The 17994-nt window shown below is 48.4% G+C and overlaps 1 protein-coding gene and 1 long non-coding RNA gene across 6 annotated transcripts in view; one reads left to right on the top strand and one right to left on the bottom strand.

The window, feature by feature from the left end:
* LOC144152612 (E3 ubiquitin-protein ligase SHPRH) overlaps nucleotides 1–17994 on the bottom strand; it is a 1006539-nt gene that overhangs the window by 948128 nt on the left and 40417 nt on the right. The window lies entirely within an intron of this gene.
* Nucleotides 6761–11391, top strand: LOC144152208 (uncharacterized). 5 transcript variants are annotated; one of them, XR_013319100.1, is made up of 5 exons: nucleotides 6761–7165; nucleotides 7563–7658; nucleotides 8553–8676; nucleotides 10624–10699; nucleotides 11284–11391. It is a non-coding gene; the product is annotated as an uncharacterized LOC144152208 (long non-coding RNA). The 5 variants fall into 5 exon arrangements; XR_013319098.1 differs by lacking the exon at nucleotides 10624–10699; XR_013319097.1 differs by having other exon boundaries at nucleotides 8553–10699.

The raw sequence follows: 17994 nt of genomic DNA, 5'->3' as shown, positions 1-17994 counted from the left end.
TTAATCCGGAGCCCTCCACTACGGCGCGCCATATCGCTTATGTAGCATCGGTGCGTTAGACCTCATAATCAATCAATCAATCAACCATCGCCGTCGTTAAACGGAGGGGTGTTTTCTATTTCGCAAATACTTGTTGTCTTTCGTAACCAGTGGGTAAAATAGCCTGTGTCTAATAACGACTGAAATCGCAAAGACGACAGGGCTAAAGATGTCGGTCATAAAAAGGGAAGGGGCTGAAAAAAAATGGTCTCGTTGTCGAAGGGACACTCGCCCAGGCCCGCTCACCAGGAAGGGCAGGAAGGTTCCCGGCGGCTCCAATCAACGCCATCGACCAACGTGCCAGCAGCGCTCCTTGGACTGCGAGTGACGCACTCAGAAGTGGAGCCCGCGAGCGCGCCGATGCTGCGAGTTCATTAGCAAATTGTCCCGCCGGAGCGTAATGCGGAGCCGAGCTCGTTTAGCGCCGCGATGACGCGTCGCATTCCTACGCCCGCTGTCAGCGCTTGCTTCTTCTGCTCGCGCGACTACAGAAGGCGGCCGCGGAGAAAAGTCGTTTTTCCCGTTAGAGGAACTTGTAAGAGTAAGGGGAAACCAGTCGTCGACGCAACCCTTTTACAATCGGAGAGAGCTGAGAGTTGTTCGCACGAAAACTCGTAACAACCAAAAAGAAACAACAACGTTGCGAAGCGAAACGCCCGGAAACTTCGCTTAACGTCGGTGGTGGACGCAACGCCCTGCTTTCCGCAATTCTTTGCCGAGCATCGTTTACGCCTAGCACGCACACCAGCGGAAGCGCGTTTAAAGAACGCATTCTGAGGGAGGGAGGGAGGGAGCACGTCCCTTCTCGGCGGGTGGGTGAGCAGCCAGCGAAGTCGACGCTCGCACAGCAACGCGGCGGCGCTTTTTAAGGAGCGCGGTAGCTGTCCACTCCAGTATATCGTCGCTCGGCCCGTGAGGCATGCACGCAGCGGCGGCGGCGAGGCGTCACTACATTTTTCCCGCTCGCTGAGAAGAGAAAACGAAGCGCGCCGCAGCCAGCCCCGCACCATTTCTCCTTCCGGGGGTGTTAATTGCCAGTGAATTATGTGCTCATGAATATTCCGTCGTGAAGGGGGGAAGGGCTTCTCTTTACAAGCCTTGCGCGTCCCAGGCAGTAGCCCCGGTGCAGCCTCGGACGCGGGCAGGCTTTTAATTCAATAGAACGCGCCGGGCGACTCCAATTTAATTATTGGTCGTAATGGATCACCGCCTTTGCCGTTCGCGCAGTTGCTGCTTTCCTCCCTCCGTTGATGGGGGCGCTGCCGTCGAACCCCTGGCCACTTTCCGCTGGCCAGCAGGAGCCAAAAAGCTGCGTAACGCTATCGGGGTAAACAAGGGAATAAATTTAAGCAGTTGCTGCTGCACGTTCCGCGTGTCATCTTGCTGTGTAAAGCCACAGACCATGCCTTGCTCTTTGACGCGTTTTGTTGAATTGAAATGATCTGCTAAGGCTAGCTCTTAGTTTACTATCAGAACCTTGACCAATCCAGTGGCAGAGGAAGCACGCACAGGCTTCCTGTCTTCCTTTGTGAAGCTGGCTTTCTTTCACTGGGAGTTCACTTGCAGGGAAGCATTCTTTACACAGCTTTCCCCGTCTACTCCCGTAGTGCACTCCTTCTTTAGTTTTGAGCGGCTGCTAAAGGGCATGCCGCAACGACGTAGTATGGCGCCAACGTCAAGCATCCACCTTTCCCACCACTGCCCTCCAATCACTCTACTACCCTGAGCTGCACTCTAACCGGTGCCCCCTAGGCCATGAAATTGCAGGCCTATCGCATGTTTGGTCCTGCATACAGAAATCCCTACGAACCCCTAAAAAGCACCCCATTCTATTCCAATATACGAACGGGGAGCAGCGGGAGGCCGCGCTGCACAGAACCTCTGACCCAGGCCTCGCTGACTAGCCCAGGCGACCGAAGACGCCTCGGGGACCTATATGGATCCTGCCGGGGCCGTAATGTGGGCACTGAAGTCAGTAGCCTGCGGGGTGGAATCGGGGGTTCCGGAGAAAGCTGGGGCTTCGAGCCCCAGCAGGGGCGGAAGTTTTGCAAGACCCGTGATTTTTTAGATGCGAAGCATCTCATGGTCGGGGCTACGTCCCCCCCTTGTTGTTGCGCCCTCCACACCCCCACTGCGCATGCTGGGCTTGCTGAACGCCCGGTGGTGTCTTACCCTTCTATGGCTCCCGGAGCGACAGTGTTGCCGGTGTCTTCCTGGGCCGGCACGAGACCAGCACGCTTCACGCGCCTTCGACGTTTCATCGTCGTCGGCAGCGGCGTGCGTCGGCGAGTCTCGGCGGGCCGTGATTACAAGCAGCCCACAACCATCCGGGGAACGTGCATCGACCTCATCTTCAGCAACTTTAGGGTTCACCCACTACAACAGCCCTTGACTTTACATTTCACAGAGCATAAGGCGGTCACAATTAAAGCGGAACGCCAACCACAGCTCGACGTCACCTACGCTGAACATGTTGATGATAATGCTTAAATAAATACGTCGAACATGATGATGTTAATGCTTAAATAAAGACAAACTCATACCACGTACAACGTCTCTCTCTCTCTCTCTCTCTCTCTCTAATGCCTCTCCACTCTAACACCCCCCAGCCCCCTCCAATAAAATTACACCATCTTCCCGTAGGGGACCCTGAGTAGTATGCGAAACAGCCATGGGGTCAACGCAATATTCCATTTCGTAGTTCCGGTAAGTGTTGTAGTTACTATGGAAACCAAACGGTAAATATAACGGTAGCTACGTACCTCAACCTAACGGAAACGACGAACTGAAAACTAATGGGCACTTGAATCGACCCCATGGCTGCTTTGCATACTACTCAGGGTTCCCCTACGGGAAGATGGCGTAATTTTTTTATCAGCGAAGCTGGTTAGCAAATCGTGATTTGTCGTGTCCGCTGTTAAAAATACCAAGAAATTGCCGAGCACGCACACGTGAGCGCGGGCCTTGCGGCGACCGCCCGCTGTTAACAAAACCAAGAAAACGCCTAGCGATCGGGTGCGTGCCTCGCGACGACTGCCCAGCGTCCCTGTGCTTGTTTGTCAAGCCGAGAACACCCACTTAGAAATATTGGCTAAAATTGGCCGAGAAATAAAAGAACTCCTGCGTTCGCCGTAATCGCGGCAACACTTGCTCGTAACGAGAAAGACAGGTCCTAGCGTACGCCCCTCCAAGGTGACGTCCAATGATTATCACTTCCAAAGGCATGAAAGAAGCTCACACTTATAGCAACAATTTCGGAGTAAAGTTCCTTGCGGCAGCGAATAAGAAGCCCATAGGCTGCAATCGTGGAGTTAAACCTTCGTTATGGCCGTGAAGGTTGCGTACAGCTTCGCTACCTTACGCGTTAGTGTGAGCTTCCTTCATTTTTTTTAATTTTTTCAGTGTAAAATATTTGCTTGACTCAGTCCTAGGCACTGCTTTTGTAAATAAGAGTAGTTGGGTATCTTCTAGGTCGTTTCAGGGGCGGAGCGCGCCATATGAACATGCTGCCGGAAGGGCCTGACTTGAACTTACCTTGTAACGGAGTATCGCCATGGCCGTCCTCCCGAGGCCTGCTGAGAAAGCCCCGGGCCGTTTCTACGACTTCACCTGCAATGGACCCCACCGTGTGTGTAGAGTAAAAGGGGTGCTGGGGTATAAGGACATCGCATTCTTTTCATCACTACGGGAGGGGAATTGTTAATTCGGCAGTTGTTTCTTGTTCCACGCTTAGGTCGAGGTTATTCTGTTGGGCTCTTTGATTTTTTTTATTGGTTGCGCACAAGGCTTTAAAATTAAGGGATCCGAGTATGTTGTACATATCAGTTGCATACAGTCACTATCCTCACCAGTATAGGAGGAGGAATAAACGTTTAATGGAGCAGTCAGTGTTGTTGGGCAAAGGGGAGAAGTGTGCTACTAGTGCTCTGGTACACAGGATATTTTGGTGGCTATAAACGGGCCACCATTTGGGTTAATAAATGGGTTCTTTTGGTTCTTGGCTGGCTGCGTCGGCGTCATGTCTGCCAGTCCTCCGGGTCCTCCACGGAGCCTGTGCCCGCCTATACGCCTCGAGCTTCGCGATCGCTGCGCCGCCTGCCGCCGCTTCTCCGCGGCTTTTACGGGATTAGCGCTGCGTGGCTCATAGGTGGTCATGCAGTGTTTTGGTTCTCTTTCGCTTCTCTTTGCCTTTCCGCACACTGAACAACTTGTTATGCTAACGTCTGTAAGCAAATTGCACGTTTGGTGCACTTAAAAAAACAGCTGCGTCTTGTCAGAGCGCTGGAACGCCAACAAGAGCTACCCGGGGAGGCGGTTCCGCGCGCTTCTTGGACGCTCTTGCGGGCGTCGGCGACGGCAGCAGCATATCTCCACTGTCACCTTCAAACACGTCATGCACAAATGATTTCTGTTTTCGCCTCGTTTGGACATGATACAGGCACTGTAAGAGCCTGGTTTGTTTTGCAGCGCAGACAACAAATGCGGCTTTGCTTCTAATGTGTACGTTGTACAAAAATATTTTTCGGGGATGTGATAACCCAATAGCTGACAATAACTTGTGCCTTTTATGGGAATATAAGCCACGCGATAATGTTAAGTACACTCAAAGGCTGTGCCTTGTTAAATATGTGCCCACTTACGCCTTATAGCAAGAACCAAGGTATAAGTTAATGAAACCACGGAAAAATGAATGGCCTGCAAGACATAAATAAATAGAATAGTCAAACTGGAATGAAAAAGCCTGCAGCTTCGGAATTGCTAAAGACGTTTGTTTAAGCAAGGTAGTATTCACCAGACCAACTAGATGCGAAATGCGCTGATATTCCGCAATAAACGGAGGGGGGGGGGGGGCACTAAACTACCGTTGTTTACAAATCCGGAGCAAAATAAACGAATGAACGTTTTAGTAATCAGACACACAAGCTGCGTGTTCACTTTCAGTTTGTTTTTCTCCTTCAACGAACGGCTGATCACTCGGCGGGCGCATTTTTTTAATACAGTGTGGGCAGCCTGGAGTGATGTTTTATTGCAGAACCGCGACTGCATCCTTGCGTTGGTATCCTTGATGGTACCCAAATTTTGATACTATTGTTTTTTTTTTACGTGTTTCTTTCCATAGGCCGAGACCCAGAGTACCCAAATGGGTAGCAGTAAAGAGTCACAAGCGATAAGAAGTGTCTGGAAGAGTTGATCGATTGATTGTAGGGTTTAACACGCTGACGCAACGGAGGCGATGAGGCGCGCCGTAGTGGAGGGCTACGGATTAATTTTGACCACCTGGTGATCTTTAACGTGCGCCGAAATCTCGTACACACGGGGTCGTTGGAAGAGTGGGGAATCTGATAAGGCCCTCTGATTTCAGTTTGTGCTAGATTCTGCAGGCTCCCTGTGTCACATGACGATGCTTTGAAGGAACATTTAGTCGCGGACGCAGATTACTCTGGAAGCCCGTCGCCGCGCTGCTCATGGAGGATATATGAAGCAGATGACTGTTTGCATGCGCCCACATCACGACAAGACGACCCAGCATTAAATTTTCTGTCGTCTGCTGATCCCCAACTATAATTTTGCATTATCCATCGTACTTCTCTCGCAGAATGCTTGCGGAATTTATGGCACACCAGCTTGTCGTGGGTAACGATCAATACCTGAGGTAGGACGTTGGAAAGCGTAACTGGCGTGCTGTCATGTGTGAGTGCTCCGCTGGATTATGTAAGCGCACAAAGCCGATTTACGTCATAGTGTACGGCCGCAACATGACCATCTGAGGAAGCGCTGCTTATGGAGACACTACAAGTAAATTTCAGGGCAGTGGAACTACAATCAGCTGTATGCATACGCCGGCTTCGGGACGCCGGCCTGTGACGCACACCTGGCATTTATACAGACCTAATGCACGCGTCATAAACGTTTATACTCTCGTAAACACACCACGCTTGCAAACAGAGTGCCTGCTCCACATTTTTCTGTATTTCGAACGCGTACAAACGGTAAATCGCAGTCTTGAACGAGCCCAAAAATCAACGGCGACTGGGGGGAGCGGGCTGGGGACTTCAGCGGCTGCTTTCGAAACGGGCCGCTAGGGGAGTTTTAGTGGCGCCCCTACAGTCCCACTCTGGGCAGCAGGACGGGTGGCGCCACCACTCGGCGCTCCCATCGTTAGTGGGACGACACGGTACATTGGACCAGCCTTCCGTTGTTTTTGCCGTGTTTGATTTGGTGCTTTGAACGTTTTGGTGGTATTGTGAGTGGATAATGGCGGTAAAACGAAGTCTGGACGGATGTGTTGGGTTTTTAGATGCAATAACGGCTACGTAAACTTGTCGGACGCTTCTAAAGTTGGGCATGGGCTACAATGATATGAGCGCTTTTTGCAGCGGCCTACGCTTGCATCCACCCGATCTGAGTACGAATAAAACTACTATCATTCGTATTCATTTCTCAAATGCTCTAACGGCCACGTAAACTTATTGGACGGTTCTAAGGTTGGGAATGGGCTACATTGACATAAGTGCTTTTTGCAGCGCTCTCTGCCTGGCTACGCGCGATCTGAATAGGAATGAAACTATTACCGTATAAACCGGAATATAGGTCGAGTTTTTTTCCAAAAAAATCCGCACAAAAGTCACCCCTCGTCTTATATAGCGGTCATTGGCAAAATGTAAATCGTTGTCTGGCAACAATGTGCAAGCGTAGTCCGTCGCCATCACCATTCGTGTCGCGGAGCGGCTAAAAGGAGGAAAGAAATCCTTGGGTCACGTGATCAAAACGTGACGTCACTGGGCTTGTTTTTGAGCGCCTAGGGACAACGCCGAAGTAGTCGCAGCATTTCCCTGGGTCCTTCCCGAGTGAACGATTTGCGCTGTCAGTACCCAGCGTGTCAGTGTCAGTTTGTGTTGATTGCTATCAAATGAAGCTGCAAATGCGTGAATATACCGTGAATGCTAGTATTGGTGCGATATTCCTATCCAATCAGGTGTCTTTCTTACCTACATACTACTACCACATTTCAAGAGACTTGCAGCCTGAGCTCAGCGTAGATCAGCCATGGCGGTCTCTGGCGTTTGCTGTCACAGACGCGGAAGAGCGGAAAAGAGGGCATCTATGCGCTCATTTTCCCAGCAAGGTCAGTAACGTCGTTATTTTATGTTTGTTGTAGTTTTTGTGTTTATACCACTGTACTGTGTACCTAAAGCTGCGTGAATTCTTGTTTGCATGGCCGCCTCGGCCTCCTAGCTGTCATTCTCGTTCCCGATAGTATTTTGACAATGGATGTTTAATCTTGAATTCAAATTTAGCGTGCGCTGCATACTTGGACGAGGAAGAGACAATGGAAAAAGACAAACCAGACGTTGTCCCGCAAACCAACACCTGCTTCGTGTAGCCAACGTGCCTGTGGTTTGTCTTTTCCCAGTCCTTGTTTCTCCAAGTATGCAGCACACGCTAAATTCAAATTACGATGCTATGTCCCCACACACTCCGGCCGCAGTTTCAGGCGTTTCACTGTTGTTCCTTTTGTGTAGGAGCCCATAACATTGCTCAAGTTTGAACGAACCGGTGGCGTGTACTCCCCGAAGCGCAGTCCTGGTGTGAGGTGCAGTTGGTGCAGTGCCTCGAACGTAAGTATGCATGTGTTTGATAGCGTTAATCTCGCGAGTATGTCGTGTGCACGCATCAGAGTTCTAGCTCTTCGGGCAGTTAAGTTGCGTTGCGGGAGATGAATGGAAAACGTCGCTTCTGTACAGAGATCGTAAGGATATCGCGGCCAAAGGGAAAAACAAAAGCGTGAAATCGTGAGCCAAAAAAGACAGAAGAGGGAGAGAGAAAGGATAGACCAAATGACAGCGGCCGAATCAGATCGTCCAAGGGGCTGTGAAGGTTACGCGGCATTTTGTGCCCTTTATGAGGAGGCACCAGGAGCAGCTGTCAGTAAAGTGTACATTGAAGGTGAATGGAAGAAGCTGCATATGGGACAAATAGTATGTGGCAGGGCCTAAAGCCACTGAAAATTTGAAAGCACACAAATAACGCGTACAGGCAGGAGGGACACACCACAGCCTCGTCAAACAAAGGGTGGCACCCACACTTTTTATCACGTGCAGGAAGATTTGCTCCCGTTGATTTCGTTACCATAAACAAGTGCTCTCTGAGATGGACGCTTACACAGCGTCCTGTCTGGCCCACATACACGGACTTACATGACAACGGAATTCTGTAAACCATGCCAATCGTACAATGAACTAAAGGCTGCGCAAGGTTAACACTGCACTCGTTCCTCCCTTTACTTGAATAATCCTTGTTGTTAACAATGCGGCAGAGATTGCCCACTTCTGCTTTTGCAGAAAACAACACAGGACAATGCGCTGTATGTGTGTTCTTTTTCTTGTAGTGGGTTGTCCTGTGTGGTCTTATTCCACGTCGCCATCTTTTACGCATTTTGTTTTTCAAAGATGTATTATTAGCCTACCCAACTTTCAGTTGTGCTGACACAGCATTTAATCCTGTTCCTGCAGCATCTGCATAGGAGGGCTTCCAGTGGAAAAAAAGAAGTGCTTGGACTTGGCCCCTACGATGTTGGTGCAGGGCCTGGAGAGCAAGGCTTGGTCTACATCCTTTCTGGGTACCCATGGAAAGCAGGTGAATGCCTCCACAAGTGGGTCGTTTTGTGGTACACTCGAAATTAGCCGCAGACAGACTGCGTCTGCTCGCAGACCACCCTGGTAGTATGACAACCAAATATGTAGCTGTGTCCTAGTTACTGATGGGAAGACTTGACAAAAAATCAACTGCCCATCTGTTGAAACGACAAAAATGGGGGATGTGAAGCTTTCCAAAACCAAGTCCAACACCAAATTAACCAGCCCAGTACTGAACACCTGTTTCTTATTGGGACGGTCTGATGCACTGCAGTTGTGCTCTCTAGAGCTTTACTGATGCAGGCAATCCATGACCTTCCGTAGTGTACAACCATTGTCGTTAGATGGAGGTGTACATTTCCTGTGTAATTTTCCACTTCTATGCAAATCCAGATTGCTTCGACTGTGCTGGAATGGCGCAATGGGATAGATGTCAGCTTCATAACATGAGGGACCCAGGTTCAATTCAGATCACGGGAAGCGTTTTAATGTTTTTTCACTTCACCCACGATCGTCATCATTAGAAAAAGTTGGCTTTCTGCAGTGCATTTTGGGTGGACTACAGACACATCAGGGAGAGGCTGGAAGCTTCACTTTCGTAAATGAAACTGTACCAAGTACAGTATGTGCGTGAAGCTTAAGCATTGTACATGAGCCAAGCCAGGGAGGAGTGGTTATAGGTTAAATCCTTGTAAGGAAAGATCATAAAAAGTTCAATGTAAATCACTGAGCTTGCAAACTTGTCAAATATAAACTTGACACTTTATTGTACCAGTCTTTCATGCTCAGCTGAGGAATGGTGGACAGATGAGGGCAACAACTGGCAGAAAGGGTCATTAGCTTGCAGTTCATTTGTCTATGTAAATATTCTAAAAAAGTACTGGTATGAAATTTTCGTGTTACATTTTTCCCATTTCTATGCGTGCCTACCAGCCCAGGAATCATAGAATGGAACATTAGATAGTCGACCTCAGGATATATAATTATTTTGAGCCCTGTTTATTCGTGTCAGTTTTGTCTTGGACAGAACGAACACCAAGGCGGCCGCCATGAGAGAATGGCACTCTTGATGTCGCTGTTCTCATTGCATCATGTTCAGACTAGATGCGTGCCCTAGAGTGGCCCAAGCTGGCCATGGCCGCACGCGTCTGGGTTGCATGATATCAGTCCCAAAACTGTGACATGATTCACAAGGCAGTTCAGCGTGCACCATCAGCAGCCAGTGTGTTGGCTAATTAACTGGAGCCCTAATGTCGGCATTTTGGGGCGAACTGCATGGCGAGGCACTCCATGTATCTTGCTTATGCCAGTGTCGAAAGGGTATTCATTCGGAGCTTTCTTGTGCATGTAAATATTAAAATTGATTTAAAATATGTTATACTGAATGGTTGCTACTAAAATCTGCAGCTACAAAGGTAACTTTTTGCATAGTTATCTCAGGTTTGATATTTCAAGTACTCCTTTAAGTAGAGCCTAATCATGCATGAACGTTTAATAGTGGTGCTACTCCTTTAAGGTATTTTTTACTTGTTTTAAGCTGACTTGTTTTTAGTTTGGAGTTAAGAGAGACCGTTACATTCTGGCCGCCCGGCCGCCCATTTCTGGCCATTAGTATTTCTGAGTTGTTCTTCAAAACAGTTTTTGCTCGGCACTTCTTTGAAATGTCGAGGACACCTAACTGAACTTAGTCGTGATTAATGCATTAGCGTGCAAAGGTGAAGCAATCTCCACCCTTGCACTCACCCGGTAGAGCATCATCCTTACATCACAAAAAGGCTTTGTTTTGCCAAATCTTTGCCACTTCATACCACTATAGAATTGGCTGCCAACATAGGGGTGCTCTCCAGCTGAATCAGCCTTAGGTGTCACAGTAGTGAGAGTAAGAACTTTAAAATAATGTTAGAAATAAGCACAATACAATAGCTTTTTTTTTTGTAACTGTTAACAGGTCGACCAACCTCATTGCGACTGTAGGATGTGACTTGTTCGTAGAAGTGCAAAATCAGAAAAATAGAGACGAGCAAGTAAGTCATTGTTGTACAACAGCTTCTGCGACACCCTAGTTAAGCTGCCTGCATTTTACGTGCAAATAAAATTGTTTTCAAGATGTTTACAGTTTTTTTGCCTGGTTCAAAGAGACTCGTATACAAAATTTTGAAGAAAGCTGGAGTTGGCCGTGTTTTTGATTTGTATTAGGAAATGTGTGGAAATGTGCCATTTTATTATTTATTTTATAAATTTTTTAACTGCTACAAAAACGTTAATTTGTAGATGTAGCACCATGTATTTGGTGTTCTATGTTTATTTATTCAAGATACCCTTATGGCCCCACGGGCATTAATGAGGGGTGTGTTACCTGAGCAGATTAAACGAAGAATAATAACATAAGAGAATTCTGCCACGTGCGTACAAGAAAAAAAATAAAGGAAAAAAGATACAGCAGAAACGTTAGTGTCCACACGCATATTAAAAAACATACACGCAAGCAGCACAATAGTGTACTGTGTTTAAGCTGTTTGTTCATTTGAATTGTGAATGGGAGGCTCCTAAGGAAATATATGTAGTGCTTGACCAGTTTTCAAAATGCTATTTCTTTTTTACTTTTCAGTGACAGGGGTCTCAACAAGCATCTGGATGCACCTACAATGTTTGTGCTGAGCACCTCTGATATCTGTCGTCTTCTATGGCCGTGAAACTGGGAATAAATAAAACTAAAAACTGTCTCCTTCATTTGGTATATTCCTTTTACATTGTGCAGGAACGTGAAAAATAATGTGGAGGACAATACCCAAGCACTTGCACGTCATCGTCTCCTGGTCACTTATTCGTATTTATGCTGCAGTTTAAACGAACTGCCAGGTAGCCAACATTCACAACCAATTCAAGTTGTACCTCTCAAGCTGAAAAGTTATGACATTTGTCTGAGGAACATGTTAAAGGTCTTCACAAGAAGACATTATTAAAGATTGAGATGCTACACTGCAGGTTCACTTACAACATCAGGTTCTAAAGATTTTGAATATTTTAATACTGGCCTTCACATCTGCTCTTGAAACCTGTAGGTTGGAAGCAATCTAATGCTTGTCTTACATCGGTTACTACAAAGGGCTAGTGTCATATCAATCAAGCATCCTGCAATAACACAAATTTGTTTAGACATGGAGCCACTAAATAAGCTACGCTACCATCTATTGCCAATAAATGTGCATTTTGGAATGACCACATCTGGAAACTGACTTGAAGGGGCAGTATCTTATCCTACGTTTCTTTTTAGTTTAAATGTGGCACACTGCGCAAGTAAAACTGCTATTGCGATAACTGTTCTCCCGGGTACACGCGCGGTTGTAGGAAATCTCGCAGCCGTGAACGGAATTTCTCTGATTTTCTCATCGTTCTTGAAAGAAGCAGAAACTTAAATGCAGAGGTAATTAAGTGTCGGAGAAATAATGAAGGAGACGTCCTCCAAATCTGATTATTGGTTGGCGCGGGCCAGCATAACACACAGAGGAGAAAGAAATTTTGAAGTTTTTTAAGAATAAAGGAACCAGCGCAGGACAAACTCGGGGCGACACCATGGACACGGTCAGACAGGCACGCTCCGCATTAAAAAAAATCGTTCAGCAAGACACCCGGAAAAATTGAAGTAATTACAAAAGGAAGCCTCAGTTCCAGCCGTTTCTTGCGTCGTCTGCTGCTAGACACTGGCCATCGCCTCCTCTTTTTAGAGGAGGCGATGCGCTGGCACTCAGCTTCTTACAGGGAATTCCCTAGGAGGCGACGCGCGAAGCCACATCAAGCCTGCTCGCTGCAACAACAAATTCCCTAAATGTCCCTAACTTTTGTCCCCAACTGACAGGGGTTTCAGGAGCCAATCAAAACGTGGAATAATTTCCTCCTTTTAGCCGCATGCTTCGTGTCGGACTGCTCTCTCGCACTATCAGGCCTTTATTCGATTTCGCTTTTCTCTAGTTTTTCGTCTTTTACTCGTCTATTGTGCGTGCGCGCGTACATTTCTGTACGTCTCTGTTCCGAGATGAGTGGCGGCAGTCGACGCCAGTTCACCGCGGCGTTTAAGCTGACGGCGTATGAGTCACCTAGCAGAAATGGGAATATGGCGGCGCAACGCCAGTTAGGCGTTTCGGAGAAAAGTGTGCGGTACTGGCGGAGCCAGAAAGCTAAGCTGTGCGCGTGCAACCCGTCAAGCGGTGCACCCCGACGTCAAGCGGTGCACCCCGAGTTGGAAAACAAAGTGGCGGACTTCGTCCGGGAACTTCGCTCACGATCGCTCCGGAGGCCATGCGCGGACCGCTCCGCGAACTGTACAATGAGTGGATAGCCGGCGACAACAAAAAGACCTATACGGGCCGGTTGCGACCGTGTCAAGCTGGGTGTCCTTCTCTGGGCAGTCGCTGCCCGACGACATGGTTACACGAGCGTTCAGGAAGTGCTCCATCAGCAACGCGCCTGATGGCATGGAAGGTGACAGTGCGAAGCAGTCATCCTCGGACGACTCTCAGAGCTCGGACCAGTGACTTCAGCAGGCCTAGTGAGTGGCAGTGACGGACGGGCGTCGAAAATAAATATAGACATTGTGAGTGCGCTTCTGTGCCGAATTATTTTTTTTGTCAACTTTTCCCACCTCAAAGTAGGGGGTCGACCTATATACCGGGTCGACCTATAATCCGGTTTATACGGTAGTATCCATTTCTACCACTTTAAATGATCTTCACTGGTTTCAATCACTACGGTTTCCACGCCAGCCTTAACGATGGGATACCTCGATAGGTGTGCTTTGAAGAGAAAAGCCCTTACGTATGAGATCGATTACCGGGTGGCAGTGGAAACGTCCCGGCAGTTTACACTTTCTTTCTATAACCGTGAGCTTCGTGCCTTCCGATTTCGTGTTCAAACCACCTCCGAATTTTTTCTAGGCAGCGCGTACGCGAGGCTTACTGTTCCTTTCGGCAAAACTCAGCCCCTCCCATAACTCAAAACCCCCTCCGAAAAAAAATGCCGGCTACGGCCCTGAGTGACAGCATGGGGGCCTGAGAGCCGAAGTGGAACTTCCACGTTTGCAGTGGTCATTTTATCAGGAGCCAAAGTTATTCAACCACCCAACAGCCCAAGCTACAAACCACCACCCCTCCCCTTCCCATTTTACCACCTGCGTGGAATAAAGGCTGGCACCGATAGGTAAAAAATGTGGCAGTGTTAACGTCAGCCTGTGTTTTTTAATCTTAAGTATTTTTGCCGAGTACCTAAAACAATCGTCTGATGCCTTGTGAAGAAACCAAAAACGCGCCACTAGTTGACTAAAATAGGGGTGCATCAGCCCGAGTCCTCCAGCACAGGCGCATTTCCGACATGCGAGAAGCAGTTAGGATTTGGATATTAATGCACGGAAGTGCAAAATTAAGCAGAAAAATCATCCAGACCTACATCTAACGATGGCGATAGTTGAACGCGAGGCTTTCTTCGTGCGTAATAGAATAGGAAAGGGTCAAAGTCAAAGACGCTGTGATCAAAAGACCAAACTATACATGTGCTGGTCAAATTCAAAGCTCAACTAGACAAAGTTTAAATCCAGAAGACAACCAATGAAACCCACTCGGTAAAGCTTTGCGATAAACCATCATCGTCGTTAGACGGAGGATCGAGTGCATGATTTTCCAAGCGTAGGTGGCAGTTTGTAAAACGACGGCATCATGCAGTTGTGAAACCAAGTGCAGGTTTTTGGCGCCCTCCCGTTTCTCATCCTTCACCCACGCAGGGATTGTTTTTTGAACAACCATTAAACATCTAGCGAGCAACCATTGCAAGTCTTGTAAAGCAATGCTTTTCCACGACAAGCAATAACGTTCTACTGTCATGCGGTATTTATTCTGGAAACGATTCCACGTGGCTGTTGTAAATGTATTTCTGTAAAATTAAACACGTTTCTACCGTAATTATTGAAGTTTGAAGTTACGTAGCGTTGTCCCTCAGCATTTTTGTTTTAAGGTAAATCATAGAAGGTAACACAACTTTGTCTTTCGCTCGTGCACGACGCCGTTTCGAAATCAACTGCCAAAGGCCAGCGCCGCAGCATTCCTGACTTGGCTGCACACACCGACTTTGTAGGAGCATTTAGCTGCAATTTATTCCTCGCAAGCTCACGAGACAGGAGGCGGTGACGCTGCGGCAGCTACAGACGCGAGCGGTGTGGACACCGGTGGTGGCGAAACATGTGTGCCCAGAGGTGTACGCCAGTGACGTGTGTGCGGTGTGTGGCGAGGACCGAGCCACCATGGCGCACATGCTGTGGAAATGCAAAGTAGAGGACGGTGTCACAGACGCGTTGCCGCCGCGCCTAGCGAGTGCGGTGGCGAGTGTGGACTACGACGCCCAGCGCGAGGCCGTCCAGCAAGCGCTGGAGGCTCTCGAGCGCCAGCGGCCGACAGCACGTTCTCCTCGGAGGCTGTGTGCGAGTAGGTAGCGAGCGCCGGGTGGCCGTCCAGCGTGACGTTCAGGCCGCGTCTTTTTGCCGGACAATAAAAAACGTTGTTTCTCTCTCTCTCGATACGCCAAACTACATGCAGCCAGGAAAAATCTGCACGAAGGAACGTACTTTCCCTTCCAGCTCGGCTTCCAGCTTGGCGCATTGAGCGTCGTCTGCTATTTCCAATTGCTGAGTATGGGCGTAAATCACGCACGAGGCATGCCTCGTAAAGCTCGCCTCTACTTTCAAGGTTTACCGATCTCAAAAAAGTCTTTGTGATTACCTACGCTTTGCAAGCCGCACCACATCAGATCGACAGAAAGCCATGCACAACTACGCTGCGATGACCGCCACCGGCATTCCACTGGCAAGCGCTTCGCCACTGGCGGCGCTGTTCGCTGAAGTGACGGTGGCGCCATACAACGGCCGCCCAGTCCCTATAAAGCTCCAGAGTTGCAGGTCCTTTGGTGCAAGGGAACGAGTCACCACTGCAGGGTACAGAGAGAAATCTTTCATCATGGCCAGATTTAACGGTCGCCCGTATCACCAGCGTCACTGTAACCTCGCCCAGCGCGCTTTAGCGCCCCTGCCAAATGGCGCCTATGGACCAGCTAAATAAGCTACACTTCTTGCGCCCCCGTGTTTCACATAGCGATCCAAAAAACTCAGGAAAGAAAACATCGCCGCGATGTTTAAATGATGACTTCAAGCGGAAGGACCGAAATCGCTTCCCGATCATAGAGGATGCGGCTCTCCGTATGCACGCATGCATGCTAGTGGGCAGACACGGTCACTTCGCTTCGGTGGTGGCAGCGGACCAAAGTTTGGAAAGCGAGCAAGTCGGGAATGACAACTTCCAAAAGTGCGATAGCGGAGACTGCGACCATGCAGCACTTACGTTACAGGCGTAAATGATCGGTTCGATAACTACGGAAAACATTCGGCGCCTCGTCGGTCGGCCAGGCAAGCAGCAGATGCATCTTGTCGGAGTGGCCATCACTCACATGTCACCTGGGATCACGGCTACACGCAGCGGAGGCCATGCTTTAGCACCCAAAACGATGAGTGGATACGTACAGCAAGAAAAAGAGGACTTGTAAAACTTGTGAGCAGGCTAAAAGGGCACCCAAAGAGCTTATCACGGGAGAGCCCAGGAAGCTCGATGCGTGAACACGCGTCGGGTGCAGATAGTTTTCTTTTGGATTGATTTGCTTCGTCGTAAAGCGATGCGCGAAATAAAAGAAAGACGCTGGCAGTTTTTTTTTTCAAATGAACGCGTTAGCTCCGCACGACGAGCTTTACACGAAGTTCTGAGCGAGCACTTCAAAATTTGTGCGACCACCCATCCATCACCATCAGCTCGGACGACGCGATACGCGCGGGCCCGGAAGCTGCTAGAAAAAAAAAAGTGAAATTTAAACGAGAAAAGAATTGCGCGATGACGAAGAGAAGTGGTTTTGAAGCAAAAGGGATTAAAAATGCACCGGCCGCCCAGAAGGCTCCAGCTGTCATGTAGCTCGCATGTCGCTTTCAGAAGAAGACGGAGCCCGCTGCATCATTGAGAGGATCGTTTGCGCGTTTGGAAAAAGTTAAGGACGGTAAAAGAAAAAAAATAACAAAGGAGTGAAGCGGGCTCGCGGGGTCGCGCGGCTTCTTAAGGGATCACGTCGAGGGATTTAAGTCTGAGGCGGATAAGAGCCACTAGCCTCGTGTTCGTTGGCGCGGTCTCCCGGAGTCGGGCACAACCCCGCTGACCTGCTTCATAGAGCAAAATAGAAAAGCAAATGCGCAATTCAACATGCTTAAAAAAGACGAAACAAGCAACAAGAATTCACAGAAAGCTCGTCTCGTAATTATTTCAAGTCGACATTAGAAGGTAACTAATTGCTTGTTTGCTTTCTTCTCTGTCTCTCTCATTAATCTCACGAAAACAATTTAGAGTGAGTCGATGGGTGCCCGAGCACGATCACTAAGGCGTACTGGACATTCCAATTGCACTCAAAGAAAAATGAGCTGAATGAAGTTCTAGTAATCCGCAGGAAAGTTTTCACTTGTAGCATATTAATGCGGCTGGCGTAAGAAAGTATAACAGATAATACGTTTAGAACGAATTGCGCTTGTTGAGCTTTTTGTTGAGTGTTCCCTGTACACAGTCCAAACTAATGGAGATGGGCGCATGTGAGCAGTAAGAGTACCGGGAATTGTGATAGTACCGCGTATAGCTACGCATTGATGTGTTGAACGTTAAGAAAATCGGTATAACGATGATACGTTTTTTTTAAATTATGTGCAGAGTTATACAGCCAGACAAGATACTTTTCATTGATACCTAATGTGTATGCAGGGGGTGTTTTTAAACGCCTTCTGACAGAGCCCTGGTGGCAGTCTCGGCCGCGCCCGAAAAGGTGCCTCTCGGTCGCCTCCTGATCAGCGTTTTCCAAATGGTCAGACAGGATTGATGCCTGCGCCATTCCCCGTCGATGGCAACATGATGATGATTATGCGACGCCACTTACAGGATCACAGGCGCATGTTTTGAGGCCGTGTAAAGAACGAGATGTATTTTTCTGGCCTACTTTCACACTGTAAAACTTTTACTAGAAGTTAAATTGCTACAAATCGCGCAGGCATAGATGCACAGTGTAACGGATGCAGGCTACAGCGATGGTTTAATGACCGCACGCGTAGGGCCATGCGTGCGCCTTCGCGACTCTCGTGCCCTGAGAGAGAGAGAGAGAGAGAGAGAGAGAGACTAAACTTTATTGTTAGAAAAAGGGTTGCGATGGAGCTATTTCAGCTCAGTCGGAGTGGTTCCTTGTTCCCAGGTTCCCATATGCTTCC

Source organism: Haemaphysalis longicornis, unplaced genomic scaffold (assembly GCF_048455015.1).
Source record: "Haemaphysalis longicornis isolate Haplotype H1 unplaced genomic scaffold, Haemaphysalis longicornis Haplotype H1 scaffold_9, whole genome shotgun sequence".
NCBI classification, from domain to species: domain Eukaryota; kingdom Metazoa; phylum Arthropoda; class Arachnida; order Ixodida; family Ixodidae; genus Haemaphysalis; species Haemaphysalis longicornis.
The sequence above is the reverse complement of the archived record's forward strand: the minus strand, read 5'-3'. Positions and strand labels throughout refer to the sequence as shown.